This window comes from Meleagris gallopavo, chromosome 23 (assembly GCF_000146605.3).
Source record: "Meleagris gallopavo isolate NT-WF06-2002-E0010 breed Aviagen turkey brand Nicholas breeding stock chromosome 23, Turkey_5.1, whole genome shotgun sequence".
Classification (NCBI taxonomy): domain Eukaryota; kingdom Metazoa; phylum Chordata; class Aves; order Galliformes; family Phasianidae; genus Meleagris; species Meleagris gallopavo.
The window spans coordinates 1,972,932-1,980,064 of record NC_015033.2 but is presented as its reverse complement, the minus strand read 5'-3'; positions in this window follow the sequence as shown (position 1 = coordinate 1,980,064).

Here is a 7,133-nt window from a genome sequence, read left to right as displayed (position 1 = left end):
TGACTCAAAATGCAGCAACTTCAGAACTATACTGAGAGTTATGATTTTTAGTGCATTTCACACCATGCCTCCCAGATAGCAGATTTCTCACTTCTGCAAGCTACAGTCTGACAGCTGGCCTGGGAAAGGCTCTTGGTGAACTGCTGCCATCATTAGATTTGTTACACAAAAAGATTAAGTTCTGGCCAGAACCCCCTTTTTGTCTCCTACAGTCTTTCTAGGAATTTAACATTAATGCTTTGTACAATTCTCATTTTCAGTGCTAGAGGTTATCTAATTCCATAGACATACAGATAATAAATTGCACTGTAAAGCAAGATCACCTTTCAACATCATAGACAATCTATCTATTTAGCCAGCCCTTGTGAACTCCAAGCCACATGTAGTTAAGACATACAACAGAGCAGCAACGTCCTAGTGAGACATTTGCTGGCTACCTTCTCACCTTATGCTCTACTCCTATCATAATTAAGGACTGCTTGCATTTAATTCCTTCGATTTGCTCAGTATGTGGGTAGCACAGGGTTCCTTTCTGTGATTCTGAGTATTTGGCTGAACCATGGCCTCACTCACAAATGAGAATCAAGTTCTTGGTGATTCACTTATTCTTGTTGCAAAAAACATTACTTCTGGTTTGGTTTCCCCCCCTCCTTGGTGTGCAGACACTGACTGTGGCCTCGTGATAAGAATATTATTGTTGAGAAGTTATAAATAGCTATCAGACAGGGGTCACTAAGTCTGCGCTACAGCAAACATGTTAGCCAACATTATCCTATCAGGAAATGGCATTTCCCACTCTTGGTCTGTCTCACTCTCTCCTTCCTTCCTAGAGGTGTCTGCACCACAGGGTATTAACACCTCTCTTTCCAAGTTTTCTTCCTTTCCAGTTCCCATTCTCTTTCTTTATTTTATGTGACAGGGTGAGAGACACTCAGACACTCACTATAGCAACAACACTGCCCATCAGGATTCTCTCCTGACACTGTGGTTTGGAAAGCACACTCTAACATAAAATTGAGAGGTGCCTAAGTAGTGCTGCCCTTGTGACAGTAATTAAAGTACTGATGTGCTCATTAAAGAGCGTACTGTCAAGTTATAGTAGAGATAAATGAGTAAGGACTGGAAAGTCACAACACTGAGCTGCTCAAGACAAACTGAGGAACAGATATGCCAGAAGCACCAGTGAACCCACTGAGGAAAGGGCAGTGCCACACATCAAGTAGTCCTTTTCTCACAGCCTATGGGAACTTTGACAAGGGAGCCAAAATTGATAGCAGACTGTTTTTAGGTAGTAAAAAAAAAGCTGGGAGGGTAGCAGTGCTGGTTCCAAGGATGTAGCTGGGATTACAGAGAAATTAGTATTACACAATTGTCTTTTATGGAGACTCAGGTGCAGGTGAAAGGGAGGACAATGTGCTGTCTTCCCCTGAAGACTCTGTACTAGCTTTTCTCAGAAGTTACTGAGCAGAAGACTCGATTACAAGAGTTCTTAATATAGCATGTTATATGATCGCAGGGCTATTCTGCTTTTAAATTTTGACTCACTCATTTGTACCATTCTAGTGGTAAAGGTCTTTTCTTTGTGGAAACTCTTCCTACCAGAAGTTGAACTGACTCAAGGGAACATTTATTTTGGGAGACTGTTGTTTAGAAAGAAAACAGAAAAATCAAGCTGAGCACTTTTCACGTTTATTCATGACTTGAGTAAACTGCTTCCTGTGCAGACAGAGTAACATAAAAACTAGGCAACATCCAAACCCAGAAGCACCGTGTCCCTGTGAAAAAAGCTCTGGGCAGGAATTCAAGAGACTGTGGCTCTGTTCCTAACTCTATACTGTCCTTCTCACTGCCGTTCAATGAGCCAATTCATTGATCTGTGCCTCAGTTTCCTTCTGTAACAGGCATCCTTGGGAGTCTACTCCTCAGCACTGTTCAGGTTAGCTCGATTCAGCCTCAGCATGATCTCTGTTCCTAACGCACTTGATAGACTTTGTTCTTTCTAAAGGATCCTGTATTTCAAACGCTTCTCCTGAGAATAAAAGGCAAAAATATATACAAATACGTAAATGAACCACAAGTTCACCAGTCAGGAAGTAAAACAAATTAAAACATTTCAGACAAAGAGATTTATTTGGCTAGGTGACATCCTGCCCAGGCAAATTCCTAATTGCCCAAAAAGCATCTTGTGAATAGAGCTGTTATTGTGTCCATGAGGCTGTGTTTGATTTGAGGAGCATGGGAAAATGGAAATGGCACAGAAATGAACTCTTTTAGCTGGGGAGGAGAAGGGGTATGTAAAGATGACCTTCACAGGGCCATGTCAGCAGTCAGCCCTCCCTTCATGAAGGCACAGCAGAAGCTGGGCTGACCCTAGTGTCTGTCTCTTCTGGCACCTCAAGGTATGCAGTTTCAGATTCTGTGTGCTGCTTGATCCTACTGAACAGCAGTAAAGACAACAGAGAGAAAAAGAAAACAACTTAAAACTAAATCTCTTTAAAGGAAGTTGAAGGCCAGATGTTCCTTGCTTCCTGTCTGCTGCTGCCACAGTTGCCATAGCCTGTGGTTGTGGTTAGTGTATAGCTTATATGTGAGAGACTGAAACCATGTTTACTGGAAACTCCTCCAGCTCTGTGGCTGATCATCTGCACCAACACTTGACAGCAGATGGCCTGGACAAACCCAAGATTTATCTCAAAATAAGGTTTGGTTTCTGCTAGGCTCATGTTTTTTGAGGATGCTGCCATTGAGAAAGGTGCTTCTTCAAAATCTCAGATACATAAGCACAACACTATAAAAAACCTTTTAGAAGAACTATGGAAGAGAAAATGGTTTTTCTCTTTCTGCACGAGTAAAAAGTAAAGTAAAGTAAAGCAGTTGCCCTATTACATTTGAGGTTGATATTACAATACCTTCTGTATGCACTGTGTAATTAGCTGTGCATAAAAGTCTTCTGCAAGAGCAAGGATAAACGGGCATGTGTGGACATAATTGGAAATAAATGAGATCAGATACACACCCTCTTGCATGTAGGAAACAGAGTAGTTCTGTAACAGGCAGTAATAAGGTTATTCTACACTTCATGCAAAAGCAAAGGTTGACCCTGTGATCAAAATTAACCATTTTAAGCAGGAAATTCAAAGAGAAGGGTCTGCTAGAGTTACAGTTAATTCTGTTAGCTACTTTCTGCCTGTGAAATTACAGAAATTCCTCCTTGACATCAATGGAGTTTGGATTGGAAACTGTCTTTTGGATGGATTCCTTTAAAAACTACTATTTAAGTATAGCAAGGAGAAGAATAAAATCCAGTCTACTTCCAACAAGTAAGGAGGATGGAACAAAGAGCTGTAGAAAAATTCCGCTTGTTAAGCATCATCCACTGCTCTTCCTAATCCTACTAAGGAAGTGTTGACTAAGTGAGGCCAACAAACTGTGTTAATGTAGGATCTGCACAACGCTCTTGTTCTCATTATTGTGGCCAGTCTTACCAGGTGATGATTTGCCTCCTGAAATGAGCAGGAAACTCTCAAAGAGAGATTACTGATCAAATGATTTTTAAAGCTCCTCATGGAGGCTATGTGGGCTCAGAGCATCTGTCTGAGTCTGGTGGCAGGCGTACAGTGAGAGGCCAGCACTCTGGAAAGCCGCATTTCTGGTCTGAGTAGTCCCTCCCTAGATAGCACAGAGAAGATTTACATGCCAGACTTGCAGGGTGCTATGAAGTCAGAAGACAACAGTGCAGGCCTCTATCTGCATCTGCAGTAATTAACGAGCACATTCTTCCCTGACAGTAAGTTACGGAAAACTCTCCCATGCAATCCAGGAAGTGCCAGGAATGGACACCAGCCCTATTTGCCAGTATCAGCTGTGGGTGCCAACACTGCATAATAGCTGCAGATAAAATGTGTCTGGCAGCTGTACCAGCTGGCCAGCTACATGCATTCTGCTAGAGAACACTAGTACAGAAGATGCTAATGGCAAGCCTTGCGTTGACTCTTCACTCTGAGGAACTGAGAGGATTTAAAGACATCATGTAACAGAAAGGTACCCTTAGGGCTCTGCCTTTGTGGGTGGCCAATGGATTTCACACAGAAGTGATATCCTCACACAGAAATGAAATATTCCTGGCAGTAGAGAAACTGAAATGACTCCCACTCCCTCCACAGCAGGCTTGTTTCTGTCTTGCTTTACTGCACACAAATGTTTTTACGCTTTTGTGATGCAGGCAAATGCAAAAACTACTTCTTAGTAGAAAGAAAAAAAAGTGCATCAGCTTTGGTATGAGCTTGGAAGCTTGGAACTTCTTCAAACAGCTTGGAAGCTTTCTATTGGTGCCATGTCCTGTGTTAGGGAGCACTCAAAAAACTAGCAGGATATACAGTGTCAGGCATAGCATATTGGCATATGTCTAGAAAACACCATTGTACTAGATCATGTTTCTTCACATTGCTTCCCTTGAACTGCCTACACATGAACCAAACACAAAAGATAAATGCAACTGTCCCTACTACTGAAAAGACATTATATGTAGAAAGACAAGCTGTGCTGTGTATTTTAGCCACTGCTGAATAGACAGACAATATGAGATGGGACAGCATGTATACAAACTGTTAATGACTGCTCATAGGTCTCCTGGGAGCAGAGCATAGCTAGAAATCCAGAACAGCACAGAGAGGCCAGATGAGTCCCCCATGGATCTGAACATGAAGTTCAACACAAACAATTTCTTTAAAATATTAACAAGGCCTCGAAAAATCAGGTTAGTTCTGACCCAGTAAGTAGAAAAAGGTATTTTATTTATTTTTTGCTTGAGATATACAGAGGATGGCAATAACAGTCTTAGTGAAAATATAGGCAATGCCTGGGGCTAAAAGGCACCGCAGAATATCACAGCAGTACTTCCCTGTGCAGATTAGGGCCTCAGGGACCTTGCAGCTATTCTTTCTCTCCTTTACGCAGGGCACCATCTCTCTCTCCCTGCCTTTTATTTAATCATGGTATAATCCTGATTAGTTACAGCCCATTTCTTGCGTCTTCACAAAGCCATGTGGGCTGCACCACTCGCACAATGCTGTCTGCCTCAGCTCTCTGAAGCAGAGCCAGGGCAGGACTGAAGCAGTGACCTGTCTGGCCCCTACTCTGGCAGGAAGCCCTCCTGCTCCCAGCACAGAGCGCTCTGAGGTGGCTGCAGGTGGATGTCATCCTCCCCACGTGCAGTGGAAAAAGGAGGGAGGCAAAGTAGTAGAGTAGAGGGAGGAAGAGGATAAAGTGGGAAAGAAGCAAGGAAGAACAAAAGCGAGGGGGCAGAGCAGCAAGAAAAGTGACTCCAGCTGTTAGTATAAATCACATCAGAAATGAACATGAATCACTTCAAAGATGTTGGGATGAACCAGTCCAAGGAGCTGGATCAACTCCACTTGTGGTATCAATTCATCTATGTCAGCAGACAGACATTCCAATGCAGCTGGATTTGATTGCATCTTATGCCCTTTCACTTTGGAGCAGGTGAGCATAAGAGATTGCTGAAGTCAGTGCCATCCATTACAATAACTTCTACCAGTGTTTAAAATTAGAGACGTGGGTAAGAATTAAGCATGTAGCCTCTTTTGCTCTTTTCTCCCTGATGGTCAGGAGCCATGCAAAAGGAATGTAACAGGGACCCTGGCTCACAAAAAATGTTTCTCCTATACAAAACATCACAAGGATGTTTATTGCTAGTTGCAGATACACATTGTATTTGTTGTACTTAATCAGAGGTGAACTGAACCCTTGCAAACCATGGCGGCTAGTCCCTCTGGAACCATACCGTGCTCCAGAGCAACATCTACACCTAAGGGCAGAGTCTGAACCTGACCTAAAAAGAACAAGGGATTCCCATAACACAGACCTCCAATCACCTGAATAATTCGTAGTTCTAAGAATAGTTTATAGTACAAACTCTAGATTATCTCCAGTTGAAGACTGTTCAAGAAAGGAGGATGTGATAAGAAAAGGGTAGTGGATGCCCATTCACTATGAATTTAGCCAGCTATATGTTTCTATGTGCTAGATGAGATCCTACAAGTGCACCAGTTGTGCTCCCAACATGTCCAAGTGTCGTCTCTGCTCCTGGAAGCATCTCTTCTACCTAAATCTAGAACACCAGCTGTTACAAGGCTCCTAAGACAACACATCACTGAGGTTCCCGCACATCCAGCTTGCTTCCAGCAACCGTGACATGCACCTCTTGCTGGGGCTGTATGTTGTTTACACCAGTCTGTCTGTGTGACTCTGAGAAAATGATTTACTAATTAAAAATGACATTTTCAACTTATGAAGTCTGTTTAACCAGCATGAACTACTCTGCTTTCAAGTGGTTTTGGCTGTAATTTGCAGTAATTAGGGGGATTTCTTATGCTTGTCCTTCTCTTCCTAAGCAAAGCTATTTTTTCTGTCTCTGATCTTTAGCCTGGGTGGCATTTGGCCACCAGCTGTGTGCAGGTATCATATGCACATCCAGCAGTCCTACCCTGGCAGAAAACAGGGAGCAGATCTGCTCCACAGAGAACTTTGCTGATTGTCCTCATCACTCAGCTTACTTTCCTGGTGATTTATTCATACCCAAAAAGAGCCAGTTGTACTTCTATCATCACCAGGAAGGAAGTAACATACCAGCGTGAAGAAGAGCAGAGTTGTATTCAAAATATCCCCAAGTAGTGCTTTGGGTTAGTGGTTTGTAGTCTCTAACATGTTGAATCATGTGTCCTCATGATCACAAATTAAACAGGCAAACTCTTTGGAGTGTTTCTTTTGGAAGCTTCCCACTCTGGTTGACTTGCAACCTGACTTGTTTCACACACAGTAAACAGATTGTGCAGGGAAAAAAGCTCCTAATGGATATTTCCTCCGGCAGTGAAAAATTAATCTTGTCAAATTCTGTACCACCAGCAAACTCCAGTGAGCCAAGGAGCCCCTGAACTTAAGTGGCATCATCACTTTTCACTGCAGTCCAGGAATCATCCAGGCAGAGTTGAAAACCCTAACATTCAGGACATTTACAAATGAAAATGTTTTCCCTGGTCCAAAACCATCTAAGGAGTGAAGGCAAGAGCTCAGCCTACAGGGTTCTCATCTTCATATCCTTTGTGTGTAGGACT